The sequence below is a fragment of the Leptonotus elevatus genome, chromosome 1 (assembly GCF_054856555.1).
Source record: "Leptonotus elevatus isolate MCC_2025b chromosome 1, RoL_Lele_1.0, whole genome shotgun sequence".
NCBI classification, from domain to species: domain Eukaryota; kingdom Metazoa; phylum Chordata; class Actinopteri; order Syngnathiformes; family Syngnathidae; genus Leptonotus; species Leptonotus elevatus.
In genome coordinates, this window is record NC_141239.1 from 19,124,397 (window position 1) to 19,150,162 (window position 25,766).

General features: G+C 39.6%; 1 long non-coding RNA gene across 1 annotated transcript in view; it reads left to right on the forward strand.

The window, feature by feature from the left end:
- Nucleotides 1-25,766, forward strand: part of LOC147181167 (uncharacterized) — an 86,560-nt gene that overhangs the window by 58,756 nt on the left and 2,038 nt on the right. Inside the window, exons 6-7 of the long non-coding RNA XR_015095618.1 lie at nucleotides 5,283-5,380; nucleotides 9,152-9,325. This is a non-coding gene — a long non-coding RNA (uncharacterized LOC147181167). The remainder of the gene's footprint in view (nucleotides 1-5,282; nucleotides 5,381-9,151; nucleotides 9,326-25,766) is intronic.

Consider the following 25,766-nt stretch of genomic DNA (forward strand, 5'->3'; position numbering starts at 1 on the left):
GAATGCTACACTACCACCAGAGCTATGCCCTTTCTACTGTTTACTTGTATCCAAGATGAGACCAAAAACGATTGGTCTCTTGGAGTTACGAAGATTCCAGCTGACACAAGCGATATATTAGCACACAGAAGGAGCTGCGTGGCCCAGGCAGTAGATCGGCTGTCTCCCAAGCTGAAGGTCGTGAATTTGTTCCTCAGTCCTTGAGTGACTTTTATTGAGGGGGCGGGTCAATTCTTTGTTTTCCTCTCTTTCAAGTGTAAATATTAGTGATGGAAAAACGAAGCTTCATGAAGCACTTGTGATATTTTTTGACTCCCCTAGATGGTGCTCTTGGTTTAAATATAAAGGCTAGTGCAAAGGAAATTGATTACATTTCCACTGCATCTTTCAACCAAGAGTGCCATCTAGAGGAGTCAAAAAATATCACAAGTGCTTCATGAAGCTTCATTTTCCCATCACTAGTAAATATTACTCTAAAACTGAGTCTATTTGGTCCCACTCAAAATAGAGTCAAATTTACTCTACAGAATTTATAAGGCCCTCAAAACGCTTTACGTTCGACTACTCGTTCGCCTACTGATGACGCAGCATCAGGAGGAACTAGGTCTTCAGTATCCTGCTCAAGAATACTTTGACGTAGCCACAATGGCATGGGAGCAAACCCACAACCTCTTGGTTGGGAGACAACAACTCTACCACTGAGCCACGCCACCCTTACCTTTTTCCCTTTTTGTTGATCAGCAAACTCTGAGAAAATTTTCTTTTTTTGTGAAACTAAACATATGGACCGGAAGAGTATCTACTTTGATTTGTGTCACCTCTAACATCTGAACATTGGTTTTATTCTATAAACCAGCTAAAACATTTGCATAGTTATTATCATCCCACCAAACACCCCCGTTGCTTTGTTGAAATGCATTTCAGTGCTGGATGACTCACATAAAATAATTACGCCGAGGACGGGAGAAAAAAAATCAGATGAAACATGCGTTATTAACGGCTCATTTCAGGAGCACAGCCAGGTTAAAAGATGCATTAGCTAGCTGCTGCCAGAGACATATGGGGAAGTTAATTCTCACTGAACACTGAACTGGTTTGATCTCCTGCAAGAACCGTTTTCTCTGAACCTCCCACTTAATGTTTCGACACTGTTCTTTCTACATGTAAATGCGCAGCATGGCTCTCATGAATACTGAGAGCTCTCCTTTGCACATGAATTGTCAGAGTGGTTGGAGATCATTTAATTCTTTGGAGATGGTGATTAACACATGCATTCGTTTCAGGCTGTGCACCTCTTTGATGCTAGTGGAGGGAGAAACGCCACTAGAGGGAATGAGGAGGAGGATTGTACATTGCCACACATCATTACCGTGATGTGTGGCAATGCGTGAAAAAAAAAAAAAAAAGCCCCAATCACAAGAACAAAAAGCACTTTACAGCTTGACAAAGACAGTGCTGTGCAAACTAGTTATTATGCTCGCATTTCTCATGACATCCTGTTCACTTAAAGCTACACTTCTGTGCTGTGCTGAAAAAGTCAATGTATAGATTTATCAAAAAGCACTCCGTAATTACAAAAAAATGCTAATCGAAGTCGCTCAATATAGTAACACTTTGTGGTATAAGCTTTAATTGTACTGCATTTGCTTGGCACCAAAATGCCTTCCAAAAGCTGATACAGTGTTTAATTTAATCCAGTTCTTGGAAATGTTATTTTGAGTCGAAACAGTAAAAGACACTTCAGAAACTCTTAACTTGAACGGCTGAATTTATTATTACATCAGCCACTAATGTAGTATAAAATGTAACACTACTATTTGACAAACCTATTGCAGCTAACCAGTTGGTGGTAGCTAGGTAGCAGCTAATGTTAGAAGCTAACGTAGCAGTCTACATCTTCACTCAAACACCACAAACTGAATCAAATGCAGACATTTTGGGCTTATTTTAAGAGACAATGTTATCTAAACGCCACATTTCACATGTTTTAAGGTATTTGGCGTTTGAGATACTTCTGTAGTTTTGAACAGTTTGATCATTTAAAAGTGCAGTTGAGCAGTTCCAACCAATCCCTTGACCACATGGTGTGCTGCTCCTTCACTGATAATATTCCACCACTGTCCTTTGGTTAAATCTCATTGTTTTTAAAGGGCATTGCCCAAATAGTGATTCAGAAGCTCATGCTAAAGGGTATCTGGTCCTGAATGAAAGCAAGTTGAAGGTCATTTGTCGACTGGAGAATCCATACGTACATATATTATCTCTCACCTGTAAGCTTGTAGCTTTCATTATCTGACTTCAACGACTTCGCTTTTTATGCTGAAACTCATTCCATCAGAGTTTCTGAGAGTTGGACTTCAGTCAGAGGCTCTTCTGATACATAATATATTATACAGTCAGTCAGTTATGCGTGAAACACATGCGTAAATGTGTTAGATGCTTGACTTTTGACTACGTTTGTACAGCAAGGCCAACATCTTCAAATCACCTCTTTGGCACATTAATATTTCCCTGACAGTTGCAGCAGTTCAGATGATGTGGACGGACGGATGGGATGGATGGGTGGCTAGATATTGAGAAAGAAAGAGTTGATTTAAAGACTAAAATAAATGAAAGCTAATGATATGGTACGTAACGACGCAGGTGACAGTTAAGTTTCTAATACAATCATCTCATCTAATACATTGTAACACAGTGTGGGAATATTTTCCGTCACTTTTTTAGTGCCGTTATCGTTAAGAATAGCATTCCATTTTTGTCCATAATCTGCTAGCACTAAGACAAAACATCCTGGATAAATGTACACATGCAGTCATGAGATGAAGTTGATGACCTTGACATTGACGGTCAGTTTTCTTGCTTCTATCAAAAGTTACTGTTGTTAGGTCTTGCTAAGACTCGTCTCTGACGTTTACTTGCTGGCTTTATCAGCAAACATACAGTAACAATTTCAAAACACTAACAAAAAGCTCATGCAGCATCAGATATATATTATTATTATATTTAAATCCTGCTGTGAATCAATAAAATATATAAAATAAAAGGTCATTTTCATTTCCAGAATTGTATAGTATAGTATTGTATCTTTTGTCGTTTTCAGGAAAAACATGGAATTTGTGTTCTTTTTTTTTTGTTTGAATTCAAGAAAAACAGGAAACTAACCATCATGTAATGTATTTTATCCAGCTCAACAAGCAATCGAACACATTTTACGTAATGCATTCATGTGCTTGTATTTGGCAAAACATTGTTGGAGATACTGATGTTCCTGAAAAACATTATTTACAATTAAGTAGGGTAAGTTACATTTCTTTGAATTTTTAGGACTACTTTAATTGCAGTAACATGGTTGCAAAACAATGCTAATGTTAAGAGTTTTTGCTGAAGGGTACATTCCGTTTTATTTGCTATGCTTCCACAAGAACACATGTAATCTCATAGGAAAAAAAAGAAAAGAAAAACCTTGCTATTAGTATGACATTTTTTGCTCATGCGAGTAACAGGCTTGCATTGGTTTGAGTGACACTTCATTACGGCTGAAAACCTTACAAAATATATAGAGAGTATATATTTTTAATAGAGGAGCACTTACCTTCGGTCCACCCATGGTCACAGCAATTTGATTGATGATGTCATTTCTGCTGAGTCACTTAACGCACTTTCCCTACCGCTTCGTCTAGATGGCTAAAAAGGTTTTAGTAAGAGGCTTGCTGTGCCATTTTCTATGCCATCAATGTTCTGATTTGTTCTCTACATTTTCTGTATATCTTTGTTAGATCCAATTCTTACCCATTTTTTTTTTAAAGATGCTGTAGCGCTGGTTGGCATTGCTATATTCCACATGATCTAAATGACTTTATTAACAGGCTGTGGGTCTTTATCAATAAGCAAAGTCATTTAAAGGGGCTATAATCAAACTTCCTAAATAAAATAATCTTAATCCAGATGTTTGAGGCTAACTTCCTTTTCTTTCCACGATGCTCAAGGACGGATAAGCGGTAGATGATGGATGGATGAGATGGATGCTCAAGAAAGCAGTCGCCAAAGTTTTTCATGACTTTCTGCAAAGCCAGAATTTAGGACATTTGGTCAGGGTTTGTTGATTCAAACAAACAAACACAAACAAACAAACAAACATCTTGTTTGTGTACTCGACCTGTTGAATCTTTGTGTAGTATGTAGCGGCCCCTTGGATTTTTAAACGAAGACGCAGAGCGTTTCGAACGGGTGTCGATAATCTTTGATCTTTTTATTGTTCTGCACCGTGAAAACTAGAAAGAAAGAAAAAAGTACAGTATTTGCATTGTAGTTTCACAAATAAGTCATACATTAATCATGTTTACATAACAATCATAGTATTTGCTACTAATGACCCCCATTCATCCTAATATAGAGATTAGAACGTGTTGTTTGTCTGATCGCTTACAGGTTGTAGCCATTGTAAATTACAAATCTGTGCCCCTGGCATCCCACAGGAATCTGTGTTTAGACCAATACTGTTCAGTCTATTCCCTTAGGCAGTATTGTTAGAAGTAGAATACACTGTCAACACATCACTTTATCAAAGTAAACCAAATGAAACCAGTCAGCTATCCAAATTTAAGGTACGTCTCAAAGACATCAAGAATGGGATCAGGACCTTTGCTAGTAGGTTGCCCAAGCAAATCAGTCAAGACGCTCCAGCGGGTCCACAACACATGACTTCTAACCAGAACCATGGGAAGAGATCTCCTGTACTGGCATCTCGACATTGGTTTCCTTTTCAATTTACAATTGAATTTAAAATCCCCCTCACATACGACACATCCGTGGCCAGGCACCATCGTACCTTAAAGAGCTTGTGGTGCCTTATCAGACTCAATGGACTGCTACACTCCCAGAGCTTACATTTACTTGTGGTTCTAAAAATTTTAAAGGAGTATTGAAGGTAGAGCCTTTAGCTATCAGGCGTCTCTCCCGTGGAACCATCTTCCTAACGCTGTCTGCAGGGCAGACACTCTCTCTCTATTCAAGAGTAGACTTAACTTCCCTTTTTGATCGAGGTTATAGTCAGGGATGAATCAGGCTTCTCCTGGCTCATCTCTTGGTTATGCTGCTATGGGCCAAAACCCGGCAGGGGATCTCTCATGATACACAGAGCTTCCCCTCCTCGTCTCTTCTCTATATCCTTCTTACCTCTTTGTTTCAACTTGTTGATAGTAACATCACGGCTGTAACTATGGATAAAGCTGTTTTCAGGTGTGTAGTTGTTACTAACCTCTCTTTGTCTCTTTTTGCTGTAGCTGATGACAAAAACAATGATTTCAAGCTTAACCTCTACAAGGCATGGATTCGTTTTGTCCATGGAAACATGCCAAACGGAAGTAGTCGTGGCCACATGGTAGGTATTATGCAATCAGAATGGAACAATAACGGCAATATCACGATATCGTCATTGTCATGTTACGATATAAAAAGACGCACATCTGTTAAAAAGGCCTGACTGTTTCCATTTGTGCAGTTCCAGCACCCTCTGGTGATTATATAATAAAAACAGATTGGTCAAATTAACCACAAAAAAAACAACAACGTTAAATTTGACCAATCTAGCTGGTAGTTATGTGTCTGACAAAAAAACAACCACTCTAGAATGGTAGGTGTTTACAACCAATATACTGTACATTGGTGATTGGGCCAACCGATACAAATTGGTAATTTTGACCAAGAGATTGGTTAATCTGTGTCAGAGGCTGACAAAAAAATACCAGTGATTGTCACACCCACCTAAGTGGGGCGAAATTTGTTCTCCGTATTTAAGCCATCCTCTGAGGGAGCGGTGGGCAGGTTGTTTGGCTAACCAATACAATTGGTATGCCCGTAACCACCCGGAATGGTTATTGTCTGACCAATCTATAAATTAATCAAGCCAATATAAGCTTAACCAACTAGATTGGTAGTTTTTCCATTTTTAGAGTGTAATTTATTAGTGCAGCTTAATTTTAATTACGCATGTTTTGGCCACCTATGGTAAAGACCCACGCTAATCGCAGCACGTTTCAGTTGCTCCACAAATTGACTCCATTCCCAATATGTGCGTGCATTAGCAAGTCAGTGCCTCGATATTAAGCGCTAATAGTGTTTTAGGTCGTTTATTTACATTAAGATTAATATTAGCTGTACTTATATGTATAATTACGGCCTCAGCTAATTAGCATTGTATAGACGAGACATTCACATGCATTTTGCTCGTCATACCAGCAAATACTTTCTCAACATCGCTTTTCGATTGCTTCAGCCAAACACAGCATCGTGAACTACATAGACCATGATACTGTACTTTGTGCTGCTGAGCCAATTGGAGCACGTGGCAATGACAATAAAATGGCTGGCCAAGCATAGTTCTTTGGCACTGCTGTTATGTTGTACAATAAGGCAATATTGTGCTTTTCCTCCCCAATATAGCCTTTTTTTTTGTGTTGCCAAATTCCCCACAACTTTGTGATAATTATCGTATCGTAAGGCTCATTTCGTGATATTGTGACATTTGGATAGTTACCTTCCTATTATGCAGTGGAAAAAGGGCACACAATAGCTTAGACTATTTTCGTTTTTTTGTAAATAGACTGCGCTGAAATGCTTTCATTGACCTCTTCAGTTTGCACTCATCAATATCTGTGAATTGAAGAAATAAGAGAGTGATCGGTGGCCCGGGGAGCATGAGAAAGAGGGTGCGGCGCTCGCTACATCGTGGCTGGCCTGTCATTACATGTAGACAAACTGTGCGGGGATGATGGGGAACAAAGGAGGCGATTAGTTGGACAGAGTCGCGGTAATACACTCCCAGGGGCGCAGTGAAGTCAGGCCGCTCAATGCTGCGACCGGGTTCACAGAGCAATTAAGGCAGCCGAGAGAGTCAAAGTGGCTTAGCCTGACGCCGGGCAGCTCTGCACCACTGTTGAGAGCAGAGGGTCACTTTCAATCCCTATCAGTAGACCTGTGTGTCTTAATGCAGCCATCCACACCGACTCCATGGGATGAGAACACAGCTAAAGGGACAAGCGGGAGCCACTGCAGTACATGGGAGCACTTATTCGTCTTCCTGTCCTATAATTGCGCCTGGCACATCTCGTTGCTTTAACTCCCGGATCGCCAACAATACATATTTCCTTTTATACTTTTTTATACCCTGCATCTAAATGAATTATTCATACATGGGTGAACAAGGGGTCACAGAGCCTTGGAAGAGATGGCTCCTATAAAATATATCTATTACCCAATATAGCAAAGTTGCTGAAGTGGGATACACACCGATAATAGGGACAAATGTTGTGATTTTCCTTGGACGCCAATTCCCACATGTCTCTATAAGATTATCCGGATAGATTATACTGTAGTGTGGGGTGTGAAAAGAGTAGCTTTTCCTCTCTGCTCATAAATATTATACTTGTTCAATATTTCAATAAGTCAGCCAATTAGAAAGAGACATACAGGTATAGCTTGCTATATTGCCGGTGTACACGAAGAGAGGCGCAACTGGTTGTGCTGACTGTTAGTACACGTTTTTGTATTTTCAAGTAGGCATCGAGTTTTGAGGGAGACTTGCAATTGTCTGTGGCCATATTAACTCATTCTCTACCAGCCCAGCAAAAATGGATCTTTAACGTCTAAAGCCGTTAATGAGTTAATGGGGGTTTCATGCAAATTGAAATTTGTGAGCAAATTTGGTGAAAATGTGCAAAACGAATATGCGACTTACGCCCATTTCCATTTATTATTTTGTGAATACTGAGAAGAGACGAAAACTACCAATCAAGTAGGTTTAGCTCATATTGGCTTGATTAACCAATAGATTGGTCAGACATTGACCATTCCGGGTGGTTACAAGCATACCAATTTTATTGGTTAGCCAAACAACCAATGAAATTTGTTACAATAGAAAGCAAGTCTAGAGAGATCACTTGGAAATATTTATTGTATCAATGTATTGTATTCTAAATGCATGTATTAATTATTATAAGTGATTACAATATATGATATAGTGTTTACATTGGAAATGTGTGTCTAGATAGAGCACTATAGGCGTGACCAGCTCAGTGGCCTAGTGGTATTGTCTACCCTGAGACTGGGAGGTTGTGGGTTCAATCCCTGGCTGAATCATACCAAAGACTATAAAACTTGACACTCAGCATTATGGGGTGGAATTAGGGGGTTAGATCTACAAATGATTCCCAAGCGTGGCCCCTGCTGCTGCTCACCGCCCCCCTCAGGGGATGGTTCAAATGCAGAGAACGAATTTCGCCCCACTTAGGTGGGTGTGACAATCACCTATTTGTATTGGTTGAAAAAAAACCTACCATTCTGGTTATTTTAACCAAAGGATCTCTCGGACACATAACTAACTACCAGCTAGATTGGTCAAATGTAACATTTTTCTTTGGTAAATTTGACCAATCTGTTTTTAGGGTGTATGAGAGCGTTTCAAGAGGGTTTACAGCCAAATGTTAAAATAAAAATGAAGCAAATTTCATGAAAATGCACACAACAATCATGTGGCTTATCTTATTTTATTGTCCGCCACCATTTTTTGTGACTATAATATATGCATGTGATGTAATACTGAGCAAAACGTGTGCCTTTTTTACAAATTTGTATTGTTTCCATTCAGGTTTATTTTCACAATTCTTGAAAATTAGGTGGATGAAAAGCCGCTGAGTGTTATGCGTGTGGTGTCCTGGTATGGTTATTTTGAGAACACCACACATAATGATAGCAAGTGTGTTTCCCAATTTTGTATTATGGGATATGCATCTTTTGGGAGTAAATAGAAGAACCCTTAATTTGTTATGACTTCTATTGTAGATGATTGATATTGCTATAAGTGAGGCTGCATGAACCAAATGGGGTAACTCCTTTCTAAATATTGCATTCTGTGCTATTGTTTGACCTCCATAGTTATAAGAGTGCAAACATATTCATGAAATTGCCATTGTAGATATTTCCCCATTTTACAAGAAATGCCATCTATATTACCTGTGACTGCCAGGCAATCAGGAAAGCCAATAAAAACCTCAGTGTACTGTGGAAGCATTTTAAAAGTAAGGCCCTTGGACAATTCTCAATCCTCAGAAGGAGTATTTTTGATTTACTTTTTTTCCTCCCCGTCCGCTACCAGACTGCAAGACAAGCAAGATTACAAGAATGAAGGCGGCGATGCCTTGAGGGGGAACAATTTCCAACTTACCGGCAGCACATTCACAAGCTCTCTCTCACCTTGAAGGTCCACTGAGGAATCTGCGCTCCAATTTACAGCTTCCTCAAGAATGTGTGTGAGCCTGGCTGTCCGAAAGTGAGTTCTCTGTTACTTTTCATTAATTTGAAAGGAAGGGGTCTGTCTCATAGAAACATCACAGGGCTAAAAAGCGGAAGTAACTGCATGTCCTCGAGTTTCAATTTACACCAATTAATTCTTAAGCTTCTCAATAGAATTCATGCTTGTTAGGATGGATTATCCCACACATAATAAAGGTGGGTGGTTGAGCGATTGGGGGAGGGGTCGGTTTATTAATAATTGATCAAAGGGCTGTTAAATTGAAATGTGTTTGCATCAATTAATCATCCCCCCAGATGCCACTTATCAGCCGTTTCCACTGCACAATCATAGCGGACTGCAGCGTTTGTGCCGGGCGGATGATCATTCATCATGTTGTGCTGTGCTCTTAAAGGTGGCTCATGCCTGCGACATCGTGATTAAAACACTTTGGCCATTGAATGCTTGCAGGCTCCACTTGCCACCCCCGCAGGAAATTGTCTGCGGTCTTCATGGAGGGCAGTGAGCAACTCAACGTTACTACGAGTTATCGATATTCTCTGAACTTCAACACGTCGGCGTTGGTGTTGTGCGATGCTTTTCTGAGTGTCTGTTGAAGGGCAGCTGTCTCCATAAAAACGGACAATACAATCAAGGCAAGGTCCTCGACACAAGTGTTGCGCATTGTGGTGGCACAGTAGTTAACGGTGGATATAAACTGACTCCTGTTCAAGTGCCAGGTTTTTGTGAGATAAGTAAATGAGAAGGCATGTTTAACGGTGCAAACACAATACTGGTCATCACAAAAAGCATAGCTGCAGTGAAGCACAGTGGCAGCGGCATCATGCCTTGGGGCTTTTTTTCTTCAACTGGAAGAGGGGCCGTAGTCAAGGGGGGAAATAATTATGAGCAGTTCTAACCTTCAGGCCTCTGCTTCTTTCCATTTCGGACAATCGTTCCTCACCGTGACACTGCAGCAGCAAAGAAGCTCTTTCTCAAACAGACTTATTCAACTTAGCTGCCAGAAAAGAATTATTCATGTCATCTTTTGTATGGTTCAATATTCATTTATATAACACTTCCCCACTGACTGTGAGAAAAATCATCTTGGACACTGTGGAATAATGTATACATATTTCACATGTACAATCAATATTATGGGGCGTAAGGGAACCGCCAGGCTTCCCGGTCTCTCTGCATCTGTTGGTCATTGTTATTTTTCATGTTTGTTGGACAGGTTGTGACTGTGAAGACAAATCCCTTGTGTGGTTTTACATACTTGGCCAATAAATCTGATACTTATGCATTGTAAGTATTTATTACAGGGACTATAAAATATCAATATCTAGTGTTTCTGCATCTAAACCAATGGAAGGAATCATTTCAGGCAAACTGAAGATTACATACCTAATGGTATTCTGCTTGTGTTGCTGCTGGCCCTTGTTGACATTCAAATAGCTGTTTAGCTGATTTTGCCTGAAGTTCAGTACATGTCAACTCAGTGATATTGAACATTTGACTATGCAAATGTAAATAGACAGTAATAAAAACCAAATCAGAGTCGGACAATTACATTTGGTCTGGAAAATAAAGAATTCATTTTAAATTTTGCCACAATTTCTGCCTGAACTCAAAAATGGCCAACAACAGCAGGAATGTAGGCTACTCAGATGACACATTTTCTTGTCACAATCAGGTTGAAAACCTTAAATGGCATTGATACATGAAATAAATCTTAGATTATCATTGCAAATAGTTCCTAAACACTTTAAATAACTAAAGGATTAGTACAGGTATTTAACAAACACTAAACACCATAGCTACATGGTACAAGCACAAGCTAAGCTAACTAGGCTAACGTTCGAGGAAGGCGGAAAGTCGGATTTATCCCACTCGGATTGTCTCAGTTCCCACCTCAAAGTGTTTGAGGCAAATGTAAACAACAACGATGGCTGATTGAGACAAATTGTTTGTAGTTCTGATTAACACAGTCGTTCCAAATCACGTTGTGACCTATGTGAAATAATTATATTAAAGTAGGAATAAATAAAGATAAATAAATATGTTAAAATCTTGTCAATTATGTTTTGCTATTCACAGTCTGTGGGTTAGCAATTCTCGATCAGTGACGTCAGATTGAAGCCGGTCAGTGAAGTCAGGGTCCCGGATCTTGAGTCCAAATGGGCGTTCCAGTGCACACTTATGGTATGAAGTCCGAAAAGTCTGACTTCACACTTTTCTTGAATGCAGCATAAGGTTAGGCTAGCATGGCTTCAGGTCATCACATTCGCAGGCCACATGGTACGTAGCTTTGACTTAGCAATTAGCATTAGCATATCAAGCTAATAAGTAAAGTAGCAGAAAATGAATACTTCAACAACAGAAAAGTCACAAGAGTTTAGCATGTCAGCATTAGCATGATGGCTAAGCTAATAGCTGGGTTACCACACACCTAGGACTTGCTAATCAGTAAACTAGCATTTCAATGCTAAGATAATGGCTAGTATAACATGCAACAAACAGTTGAGAAAAGCATTGCATGTTAGCATGTAGACAATTAGTCAATATGAGTTTCACTCATTTGGAGTTTGTTCAGTAAGGCTCATCTTTCTCCACTTGGTTAACATCTTAATTTCTTGGGGTTTTCTTGAAGCAGTGACTCACACAGCAGCTTGTCTGTTTCATTCATTTCATGGTTTGCCACTTCCATTTCCGCTTTGTCTCCTCCTGAGTGATCTACTTCCTGACAATCATGATCTTCATGATCAATGATCTAGGGTTACTGTGGCAATAACAGCGACAATTATCTTCAGTGAGTGAACCACTGAAATGATTTTGATGCTGTTGTGTTAAGGCAAAATATGAGTGTCGTTTTAGTTCAGTGTTTCGGTGACCTAGAGAGAGAAGCACAGAGCGAGAGAGCGAGAGAGAGAGAGAGAGAGAGAGAATGACAGAGCGAGAGAGAAGCACAGAGCGAGAGAGAGAGAGAGAGAGAGAGAGAGAGAGAATGACAGAGCGAGAGAGAAGGACAGAGCGAGAGAGCGCGTGCACGCCCGCGCGAGTGGGACCGTTGCTACATGTCAGGGAGGTGGGAACAAACGAACTAACTAGTCGTGTCCTCCACACGCGGGCAGTTTGAAAAAGCTTCACAGACGAGAGTAGGAAATGGCGACCGGTATTCACTAGAACTTACTCGGAGCGAAAGTTTGAGCTGAGAGTCCAGCGGCATGCTACGCGCTGTAGCTTCTTGCTAGCTAGCCCGCTAGCCTACAACCATAATGAGTGAGTTACACCTTCCAAACAAATCTTCCTCCCACCAAGTCACTTTTTAAACATCATACAAATCATACACAACATATACATGGCTAAACTTGTGACTGGGATAAAAGTTCATTTTGCAGTTGATGTCACGCATTATCATCTTCATTGGATCTATCTATCTATCTATCTATCTATCTATCTATCTATCTATCTATCTATCTATCTATCTATCTATCTATCTATCTATCTATCTATCTATCTATCTATCTATCTATCTATCTATCTATCTATCTATCTATCTATCTATCTATCTATGCATCTATCCATCCATCCATCTATCAAACTGTAAGGTGTGGTTGCTTTCAGTGACAGTTCGAAAACAGCATATGGCCTTCAATCAATCAATTAATAGCCTACATGCTTTTTAATTACACGAGGATTTTGGCAATTTGTAGGCTGCCCGGGTCCCTATTACCCGCAAATAGCAGGGGCACATTGTGTAAAATATATATTGTGGTGATATTTATTTTTATTTTGTCTTCATGAGCATCCTCCATATTGGAGTAATCCAAAAGTCATCCAGTTACATTACTTTAATATTATGATACTTGGATTACATTACTAACTACATTTTTTTTTAGCAGGTAACTTATAACTGTAACGAATTACATTTTAAAAGTAACCCTCCCAACCCTGGGTGCCGTTTAGTCACCTCCATCTAATCATTGCCGGTGTCCCCATCAGCAATTAAGATGAAAGCAAAAGTGCATGTATTTTCTACATTCAAACAGTGAGCATCCAGGCTAACCCCAAACTGGTTGATCACCAAATCACAAAAATGGTTAAGACATGCCATCTTTATTTAAAGAATAATGTCTGCAGGCCGTGTGTCTGTCCCAACACCGTTGACATTAAAATGATCAATGACAGTAGATCAGCCCCATGGGAAGTGTGTGATACACATCACATGATTAATGGCTTTGCCAGCTGTCATGAACTGTACTGGACCAGCCCAGTGAAGGCTTCATAAATCATACGCATTCTGACATGTGAAGTTCTGTGCACTTTATAAACGTTCAGCTTGCTCAACTTCTCTGCCTTTTGATGTCTCGGGGAACATTAAAAGATCAATGTTTGCCTCCAATTTGGGTAGTTTATAGTTACTGTTTTCTCTTGACAGTATTCCTATTAAAGTGCCTGCAGTCTAATGATGAATTAAACATGAAATGCAAGAGTATAAGATATCCCGCAGGAAAGTCTGTCATGCACTAATGAACGTCTCTTCAACCTGTAAGTGGTTCCCTCTACAAAGAATAAATACTCCAAATCAAAGGAGCCCTGATAGTCTGCCAGCGGCTTATAAAGTATTAGAGGAAGATGGACTGTTTACACAACTTGCCGACATACAGCAACGTAGCTGTCCCTTTGGCATTTTTTTTTTTTTACCCAACCACCGCCGAAGTCCAAAATACCTCACATAATATATAAAATCTATATTTGCTTACATTAAGACCAACAAAAACACATTCATTTTTGCTCCCAGGCTCCCCCTGCTGTTGTGAAGTGTAATTTTGAAGTCTGCCATCATGATATTGGTTTTGTTTTCTTTGCCTGCTTGTTGTGCCTTTTTGTTTGTCCTCCAGTCTTGGTGAGCATGGGTGGGCGGAGCTTACTTCTCCTCACCTGCTTATAAGACAATCAGAGAATTGTATGGCTTACATCCATTGTCTTTCGAGTTGACTCGTTGTTGTCGAATCTCGTTCTCGTATATTGCGACTTTCTACAATAAATGGCTGCACTACTCCTACTACTACCTTTGGTGATTTCATATTTATATGTTTTAAATGTAGGTTAGCGTCTGTGTTATTTGTGTTCATGGCGCCGTCCTTTCACTGTGGCTCGGGACGTTTAGTCTTTGTATTCCGTATTAGTTTTACGTCGACGCATTGAGCTTTTGTTGTTCTTCTCGTGATTGTTTCTCACTTTGTGTTGAGTCTGTTTTTGGACCTCAGAGATTCAGTGGTCTGCGGGCCTGATAGTTTAGTTTTCTACATTTAGATCTGGATACAGGGAAAGTATTCTACCTTGTGTTATTTTTACTTTTAAATGCCACTATGATTAGAATAAAACAAGCATTTGGCAGAGGAAGGTCCGTCAATGATGAATGCCCGTTTTGTTGACAAATGACGGGAAACAAAGACTTGACGGACTAAGCCTTGCTGGCTTGTGGGTTTCGTCCGTCAATGTTATCATCAATCCGTCAGTTTCGCTGCGGAATGACAATTAACAATGCGGTTTAGCTTGAAATATTGAGGGATTAATGATGACGGAAGTGTGATGAACTATTTTACTGCCAAACGTTATCCAAAAAGACAAGTGCAAGCCGATTTCAAGCACTTTCACACATCTTTCAAGGCAAACAGAATAATGTGTGCTATGACTACATATACATGGTGAATACAATATGAAAGGTTGGATTCCATTCTCTAATTAGGAAAAAAAAAGTATGATTCTACCTTATTCCGTTCCTTAGTAATCACCATTTGAAATTAGGTAATTTGAGTGACACCAAACTAAAATGAGAAAACAAGCTTTTTGTGAAAAGCACAACAGTAACTTTGACACTAATATTTTTTGTTTAGTGAAACTCAAATCATTCACGACATCCTTGAAAACGTATTTCCTAAGATCTGCCATGTCATTTGATTCACAGGATCCCATTGAAAAGAGATACAATGCTGCCATCCGCTGGCCATAGTTCGTGGATGTTTTTGATTTTTCAGCTCATTCATGAAACCAGAGCTGCACATCGAAAAACAAATGACGTCAATTAACGTTGATGGGGGTACTCGGTGGGATTTCCGTTAACGTTAAGTAACGTTGACGGCAGGAAAAGAGTTAATGAATGACGGATGCTCAAAATTCATTTACGTGCCCACCTTTGGTGAGCAGTATCAACAATGTAAGTGGTATGCGGTATAAATATAGCCAAAGGTAGAGATTTTCAATATACTGGCCTATCCCAATATGTTATGACATCACAAAAATGTGCATTGAGAATAGCTTAGAGCAGTGAGCACTTTGAGCACACTGCAGGATAAGGAGACTGTAAAAACAAAAAAAGATAGGTCAATGTTTTTTTGTTTTTACAGAAATCCTCCCAATGCTCATCTCATTTAAATGCAGTTCTAATTGTAATTCTTATACATTTGCTTCCATGCAAATCATTATGCTCCAGCCACAATTATTCCTCTTAATGGTTGCATTATTAAGACAGGCCACTGAAGGAACATCTTGAGTATCATTATACCGCCACCCACTCGCCACCTGCGAGCACTTTACTGTATGCGTTCAGTTCATGAGTCACACATTTACGTGGCCGAAGAAAGGCGAGTGTTTACGGGATAAAACAAGTCCTCCGTCACATGACACATTATCAGTGGAAATATGCAATGCTGGCTAACGAGTAAATACACACTTGCAAAATTTTTTTTTGCATATGGACGCACCATTAATGCAATTTATTCATTGGAAAAATGATATAAATACTGAAAGGTAAAAAGAGGGTCTTCACACAAAATGGTGCACAGGCACAAGATATATAAATATGTATAATATATACGAAATATGTATTTTATCAAACAAAATGACAGAAAGCAAGCAAGGTGAAAAGATAATTACATCAATTCATCTTTTCTCAAACCATCTCCTTCACCACAATCCAGACTACGAATTCAATCTGCCAGGGCAAGATCAACACTCCTGGAAACTGCTACACAGAAGTACAGTATGTATAAAAAGTCAGTAAAAACACAGTAATGCCAATATGCGGGTTTATAAATATATATATATATATATATATATTTTTCCACAATCGACACAAGAGCTCTTTTAATTCACAACTTCTTTTGTCAGTGTTTCTGCCCCGGAGGGTGCAAATTTCCACCTAATGATACAGTGCGTAGATATGTGAATGAGGAAAAATTCAATGGGAATAAAAATGATTGTCAAAACAGCCTTCAACTTTCAAATACCACAAATGCATGATTCATGGGGGAAAAAAACACTTTCCCACAGAATTATTGAAACAGCGATGCCATGCATTCATTCAAGGCTGTTGCATTACTTGCCCACCGACAAAAACAATATTTGCTTTCTCACTTTTCTATTAAGTGCTCCATTGCGGTATGTGCACACGTGTTCACAGTAGGGTTATAATAGTTTGGCAATATTTTTTATCGTTACTTCTTATTCTCATTTTGAGGTTGCTTTTTTAATTATTTGTTTTAATTAGTTTTCAGAGCACATTTGTTACTTTTTATTCATTTTTTTTAGACGCTTCAAAATACTTCATTTAAGTTGAGTGTTTATTAGTTTGAGTATTAGTTGTTTTGTGTATTTCTTCTGTGCAAGAAAAAAACGTTATGTGTCTAATAACCTTGATTCAATTGAAGGATTGGTGTATAGACCAATTCTATGCGCAAATAGTTTTCTTTGTGTGCCAAGTGATGTAGCACCCCCAACATAAAATGAAAACGAACAATGTGGTCGCTAAACAGAATACAAATGTAACTGTCAGTGAAAAGAAAAAGAAAAACAGGGAACAACAAAAAGACAAACACAACATCTACTACTACAACAGCAAACATAATTTACCAATAAACTATAGTTATGAAGACTATTTTACTAAATCACGTCACGGAATAAGGTTAGATTCAACTCTTGCTGTCGCTGGTGAAGTTGACAATAAGCATACCAGTATGCTTAGCGGTAGTTATAAATAGTTGTCTTTAATTACCGGTATGCGTTTTATCGTTAATGGTAAGTTTGTTGGGTTTCTTTGTATCTTTTTGTTGTACCCTAAGTTAGTGTTGTATTATTATTATTATTTTTATTATTATTATTATTATTACTGTTACTTTTATTATTATTACTATTATATTTACAGGCTTGGGAAGTAACGGAATACATGTACCGCCGTTACGTAATCAGATTACAATTTTTTTTTAACTGTATTCCATTACAGTTTCAGGGGGACAAAACATGTAATCAGATTGCAGGTACACTTATTAAAAATGGGGATTACTTCGAGGGATTACAATTTCTACGATGAGAGAAAGTGCGAAAGAGGGCGAGAGAGGAAGAAGAGAGAGAGAGAAAAAGAGAGAGAGAGCGGGTAATCAGATAACAAAAAAATTTAACTGTATTCCATTACAGTTACAGGAAAAAACCTGTAATCAGATTACAGGTACATTTATTAAAAATGGGTATTACTTCGAGAGATTACAATTTCTACGATGAGAGAATGCGAAAGAGGGCAAGAGAGAGAAAAAGAGAGAGGCAGAGACAAAGACAAAGCGAGAGATAGAGAGCGAGCGAGAGAGAGAGCGACAGAGTGGGAGAGAGCGTGTGCACGCCCGCGCGAGTGGGACCGTTGCTACATGTCGGGGAGGTGGGAACGAACAAACTGATTAGTCGTGTCCTCCACACGCGGGCAGTTTGAAAAAGCTCTTCACTAGCTATTCACTGGAATTTAGCATACTCAATATGCTAATATTGGAGTAATCCAAAAGTAATCCAGTTACATTACTTTAATATTATGGTACTTGGATTACATTACTAACTACATTTTTTTAGCAGGTAACTTGTAACTGTAACAGATTACATTTTAAAAGTAACCCTCCCAACCCTTTATATTTATTATTAGTATTATTATTTAATGAGGACTCTGTTTATCTTTTTTGAGTAACCAACTCCCTGTAGGTTTGTAATTTAGCGTTGCATGTAAAACAATTAATATATATATATATATATATATATATATATTTGAATGCAAGTTTGAGGACGTCTGTTATGGCATACGTTGTTCACAAACAGGACAGACGAGTCATACAAAATGGAAGGAACGAGAGCCCCATCTTGAAGGAATGTTAAAGGTCATTTTTATATAATTTGATCAATAGCGTTAAAGACACACAAGCTCCAAAATATATAATGTAGTGTTTAGCACAAAAAAAATGCTGCACTTTATGTACAGTTCATAGAACTTTCAAGTCAACCAACATGACAGAATGGAGTGTGTACGACTTTGGAGAATCCACTGTCCTCTTTCACTCAACACGAGTTCAGGCTTTGGCCTTCGTTGCCTCTGTCCCAGTGCATGCGAGGGCACGATTTTGCCTTTTCATCAGTAGTCATCTCGTATAAGAATGCAGGAAATGTAGCACCCAGTAGAGAAGACACGTGTCGTAAAGCATGTCCATACATAAATACTGCTTGTTTGCTCTGTAGGTTAAATAGCAAAGGGTGACAGCAGACCTTGAGGTGGTGTCTGAAGCCACTAGCGCAGAATGTAATATCAGCCAGCAGGCATCAGCGCTCGCATCAGTACATTGATGCCATTGCCAGCAAGGACAATGACGCATGAAGTGAAGCAAGCAGGGAGATGCTTCACAATAATCCATAGCATCTAAACCGAGAATCTCCTGGGAGACGCAATGGACACCATATAGGAGAAACATTTTCACGATTGTTGTTGTTGTTGAAGAGTGGCTCAGTGCTATTATTGTATCACAAAGTGCTGTCGTTTATATAACTGTTTATCATTGGGAAACACAATTCAGCAATCGTCTGCAACTGCAATCCTGTCACCTTGTAACCAAGAGAAGAGAAAGCAATTGTTGTAGCAGCAGGTGCTGTAATGTATGTGCGACAATAAGAGCAATTTGCAGGCTGATAGTCATCCACAATATGGATTATTCAACAACCAAATGAAAACACATTTTGTTGATGTGGATTTATTGGCCACCAGAATTGTTTTTCAAAACGTGTTGAAAATAATAACAATCTAACATGGCTAACCAGATAATCATAGTTTTAGGTTGAAATTATATGACTAATTACTAATATGTGCTTCTGAGTCTGTGTAATGGAATGATTAATTGAAAGAGCCATGTTGAAAATAATAGCGGTGTATATGTAGTTCATTTAGAGAGGTAATTTATTCTGTGGGGGGAAAAATGGTGCCAATCAGGTGGCCCATTTTGTGCAGAATTTTCCTCTGAAAATCTAAGATTTTCCCCGCAGACATTTTTCAGAAATATTTTAGAAAAGTGCCGAAAATTCCAAGGTACTTGGCTGAAATGACTTGCAATGCTTTAGAAAGGAAAGAAAAGACTGACTGAAGAAAACTGAAGATTGCCATTCAAATAGATCAACAGAATGGCAAAGACTCACTAATGAAAGTAAGATTGTACTTTTTGTGGCTCCATGAGACGTGAAGTTTGTCAGACAACCCCCAAATGCCATGGTGCACTCTGACAGACGGATCATATCGTAAATGAAAAGTAACATTGGTTGATGTTATTATTATTATTATTGTATTATTATTAGTATTGTTGCTATTGATAAGGAAAAAATATATATGTACATGTAAAAGTATGACAATATATGCATAAGGCACACTGTTCAATGTGTTCACTATTAATAATTACTATGATAACCTTTGTTATTAATAATCAAGATATATTAGCTGTATACTAGCAGTTTTTTGTTTACCATACATACCTACTATTTACTATGTGTAATGGATGTAAAAATAGGTCGGCCATGGTAAGTTTATACTTCTTCCTACTCCTTTTCGAGACATGTATGTGTAAATGTGTAGCTCATGACTGCGTGAAACACTGTAAAGCTTTCTAATGTTGCTTTTGTTGCTTTAATGTTGTGTTTGTTGATGTATATTTTGTCTTTACACATGTACTTTTATAACCAGTCAGTTTTTTCCTTTATATACATGTTTGAAATAAAATTTGAAAAAAATAAATACAAATCTTAACCTTGTTGGATGTACTGAAACCCAACCAATTTCCCATACATATTCCCCGAACTCTTCGCTATTGAAAAAAAAAAAAAAGATTATTATTTTTATTTTTGTGAAAATGAACATGGAGAGTAAGTAGCCTTTTCATTGAATCTGTCTCTCTTGAATTCAGAAAGTGTTGTGTTCTTATATTCCCCATCTCCATGCAGCTTCCAAGGAAGTTAGAATGCTGACTTCCATTACTCAACTCAACTCTATATTTACAAAGCATGTTAAAACAACCAGCGCTGTTTTCTTAAGGTCGAAGCCAGGGGGCAGCAGAAACAAGAGAAAGAGAGATTGAACCCTGTGCTGTTATATATGTAAATTTATATTGCACATATTTGTATTAAATATTTCTGTTGGTGACTAGTTAGCACGTCCGCCTCCCAGTCCAGAGGACGTGAGCTCGAGTCTGGGCTTCGGCCTTCCGAGTTTGCATGTTCTCCCCGTGCTTGCGTGGGTTTTCTCCGGGTGCTCCAGTTTCCTCCCACATTCCAAAGACATGAATGGCAGGTTAATTAAACACTCTAAATTGTCCATAGGTGTGATTGTGAGTGTGGATGGTTGTTTGTCTCTGTGTGCCCTGCGATTGGCTGACAACCAGTTCAGGGTGTACCCCGCCTACTGCCCGAAGCCAGCTGGGATAGGCTCCAGCGCCCCCGCGACCCTTGTGAGGCAAGCGGTTAAGAAAATGGATGGAAGGATGGATATTTCTGTTGCAATAGTGTTGGATCTATTTATTGCATACCAGGGATCCTAATTGAATAAATCACATTGCCTTATGCTGAAGAGGGAATTGAGGCAAGACAACTCAACACGTCCTCCAACAATAACGACCGTATTGGTCGTTTTACCATGCAACAAGATACGACCAAGTGTTACATATTGTAGTTTAGCGACCTCTATCGGCCATGTTAAATAGCGAAAATACACAAAACTGAAACTCGAACCCGGATCGTATGCTTGAAAGACTAACATCTATCTTACTGAGCTAACAGTCCAGTAATGATCTCAGTGTTCATTTTTAGTGTTGACATGTATGTCAATTCGCCGTCATGGACGTGGGTTTAGGATGAGGCTTTCAGTGAGGTTGTACACCGTTAGAAAACATGTAGTCAACACGAAGAAAACACTGTCTTCCGACCAGACGGACCGGGTTCGAATCTATTTAACATGGCCAATAGAGGTCGCTAAACTAAAATATGTAACACCTGGTCATTATTTGCCACGTTTCCACCGCAGGAACTTCGGGGTAAATTTACGGGGCCAGTCCCGTATGTGCGCGTCTCCACTGCAGGAGCCTTCCTAACCGGGCCACATTTACAGAAACTTACGGGGACGAGCGGAGGTCCTACTCGAGGGTGTACTCGCTTTCGTGCTGATTGGCTAAAAATTATCTTACCTTCATGCGCGACGATAATGCATTCTCGGCTTAAGTCTCTTCCACCAAAACAATTCTCTTAATAATCCTTTGCCTATTTTCGTTCGCTCGACTGTAGCCTTTTCAAATTCTTCATCTTGACACCATCTCCTCTCACTCGAAGCATCCACCCACGCCAAGTACATAAAAAAGCAGAAAAAAACAGCAACCGCCACAAGTTTTTCTCTTTCCTCGTTGTGATTTTTGTTGCACGGGAGAAACCGTCTCACGGCATTTACGTGTCAATCAAAACTCGTCACGTTGCGAAATGGGTCGTACTCCGCAGTGGAGACACAGCCACAAGCGGGCCGGCTGTGAGGACGGTTCCTGTGAAAGCCCCCCGCCATACCCAAACGTCATGCGGTGGAAACGCGGCTTATGTGATCGTATTTATTGGAGGACTGTCTCCATCAACTCCAACATACCAGTAAGCCAACGTTATCTGTGTTCCAGACCAACAATATTTTAAATGAACTGAGTCTGATGCATGTAGGTCAAAATCAGGCGAGGAAATTAGCCAGTCATTCATGGTGCAGTTTTCTGAGAGACATCCGATGACGTGATCACATGTAGAAGTCATGAAACAGGCTGTCCTCTTTTGTTAGTGTTAGCTTTTGCACTTTTCCTACACTGTTGTCTCTCCCCAGTGTTCAAATAGTTACCAACCCCCTTCCTATTATAAGCTGGTATTTCCCTCAAACCCTTGCCAGAATTTCTGTCCAAGCATTCATGTTTTCCAGCCAGTTTGACTCTCCTTTTTCTGACCTTGCCGAGATTTAGACTATTTTGATATTCCCTGTCCGGTTTTGTCTGGATCTGCTGGGTGCTTACTAGTGTGACCGTGTTTGCTTGTAACATTGCCAGTTTCCTCAGTAACCACTCCCAGTTCCCCGTGTATGTCTTTGCATCCAAGGTCACACTTTGTGTGGTAAATGTTACTCTGGTTTAAGCCTCTGAAAGTTAATTTCAGTCAGAACAGGCTCTGTAAAGCTCGCCATAGCCAGATAAAAAATAATTGCTATAACTAATTAAAGAACAACAACTATCATGAAGCTAGAAAGATCAATTTCACACCATGCGTATGTTCTGGAAGTAAATTAAAACCCTACTGTCTGTATTCGGAACACAAAACACAGATGGGAGATAAATTGCATTCAGTCTTGTTACCGTCTTAGAGTAGATGGAGCTCCTCCCAGCTGACATCGGGTGAGAGACAGGCTACGCCCTAGACAGATTGCCAGTCAATCACAGGTCTGGCCTCCAAAGTCAAAGAGACAGATGATCTTTAAAAATTCACTCAAAGTTTAGCGATCAAATGATGTCCTTATTACCCCTAAAGTCAAGTCATTTAGAGCAGCGCGTATCTCTACTTGATTGACGTACTCTGCATAAGGAATACAAACAGAGCAGATGGCGGAAGCCCTGCAAGGATGTGGTCAGGTAATTTGTGTCCGCAGAGAGCCATTCTCGCAAATTAAAGGAGGAAAACTGACTTTGCTTTATTGTGAAAAATTCTTTGAGAGCATTCTTCTGAAAGCAGACGGATAGAATTAGATTAGGCTGATAGAGAAGGTGTCAAAGCTAATACTTTGGCTCGTTAACACTGCGGGTTCTCGATGACCAAACTCTAGCCACGGCCCACATGTGGCTAGCATTATAAGAGGCCTTGCGGTTTTGTTAGTCGGTGACCCCCAACTGCTGTTATGAATCAAGAAGAAGGAAATGTCCTCCCCAAATGTTTATTTTGCCTTCGCTCTGCTGCCAGTAATTAAATGTCTTAATATGGTCTCTGGGTTCCTGTGAAACCCAGACCGTGTTTTGCTGGATACATTAGTGAACAACATCTGGCACCACTGGGATTCATTTTTATAGTGTTGTTTTACTAATCTTATTGGATTAAAAGTTGAAATGAGTCTCTGTTTGTACGTATAAAATATGAGTGTATATTTACAAAGAGAACAAAGCACGAACCTTACCTGTTTGAGGACACTTCTGCATAGAAAGTTTCCGCAAGGTTGCTTGAGGACTAAATGTATCACTTAAGATGGCGTATTTATATTTGACATTTAAGATTTCCGAGGCCCTTGTCTCATTCCTTGCAGCAAGTCTGAAGTGGTCTTTTAAATGCAAAGCACATATCCTTGTGGAAGAGAAGCAGCTGGACATTTTGATATTGTAAAATTGTTTTATGAAAGGGGGAAAAAAAATATGTTAAATAAGTATAATTGTTTGGCTCAATTGCTTCAAGATGTGGTTCTTTAGCAAACGGTTCCCGACAACAATTAGTTGAGTGATTATTAGTCCCGTCCCTAAAATAAACATAGGTTATTAGATCTTTAGTTGTTATGTTAGCATGGGGTAGGATTACGCAATGTAACCGAGGAGTAGACTAAAGGAGAATCCAACATTGTCCTTTACTTCTTAGTCGAGGCCGATTTTTGCATATGTAGGCCTATTGTAGGTTGTTGATATCTATGGTGTACCTTTTGGCACTGATTCAAATCGTGGTTGTCAAGCTTCGGCGGAGGTCGACGCTGTTCTGAGGTTCATCCTCGTTTGCATGTCAGCTACTTTTTGGAACTGTACCCGCCCTCAATGTGGGTGGTGGTGGTAAGCCAAAACCACAAAGGATTCTTCAGTTATTGAATTTAGTTTCGTTTAGTTATTTGGTCAAAACTATCAGTGATCAAATCAAACATACACTTACAAATACAAAGACCAAAAGGTGTAGACTGAAGCCAAAGCTTATACTGTCGACCATTTTCACATAATACTGCATCAAATGAACGGAACTGTTACAATACTGTACATACATTCACATACTAGCGCATATTACATATTTGGAATGTGAGTTATGCAACAAAATCCAGGCTGTTATTTATCCATCTCAGGAGGCTGCCATTTTGTCGCTTGCTGTCGACTGAAAGTGACATCACAGTTGCTCAGGAGGCCTCAGGCAACGACCAATCACAGCTCACCTGTATTCTGAAGCTGAGCTGTGATTGGTTATTACCTAAGACCTGAGCAACTGTGTTCATTTCCACTCAACAGCAAGTGGCAAAATGGCCGCTCCCTGAGATGGATAAAAACGGCTGGATTTTGCTGCATAAATGTAATATTAATCAGACTGTCATGTTTAGACTAGCAAGGTCACATAGAACATATTATTGTCAAATGTTTATGGTTGACTTCCCCTTCAAAGCTGCACATGTGAAAACATGACAAAGAAACAAGGATTGTGAAACCGTCCAAGCAGCTCGCTAACCTGCACAAAATCCAGTGAGGCGACACTGTAAGAACCTCCTGCCATCAGATAGGCTCTGCTAGCAATCACAGCCCACTGAGTCACATGCAGGCCTGTGGAAAATGTCAGATAAACATCACACTGGGAATGAGCTTCCTCTCCCGTCTGGCAGTGTAAGTGGTTTAAGAATAGGACCAGAGATGCAGCTGCTTATTTTAAGTGGCACCTGGAGTGTCCAGAGGTCAAATGAAATACACAAGGTTAGAAGGAGACAAACCCGGCGCTGAGTTGGTCAGATGACAGTGGTACGGTGTGCCTTGCGCTGTCATGCTGTATTACGTACAACGGCGGAATCTATGAGAGACACTGAGACTGAAACCCGAGCAAGGCGCTTACTTAGAGTTCTGCAGCAGGAACAATGCATTAGAGAACTAACGTCGGACTGCTCTCAATCATCCAATTCACACCCTTACACGAGAGTTCACAAAAGCTTGTCGTAATTTCCTACGAGACCGCACCAAATGCAGTTAGGAGCAGCTCGCGCTCCAGGAAGGTATTATAAATCACACGAGTGCAGCTCTTATATTTCATTTATACTCAACGTTTCTCGACTCATCGACCGGAGGGATAAAGTAGCCTGTGTTACATTTCCTGCTGTGTGCTGACATATTCCATTGCCCTGTTAGACGTA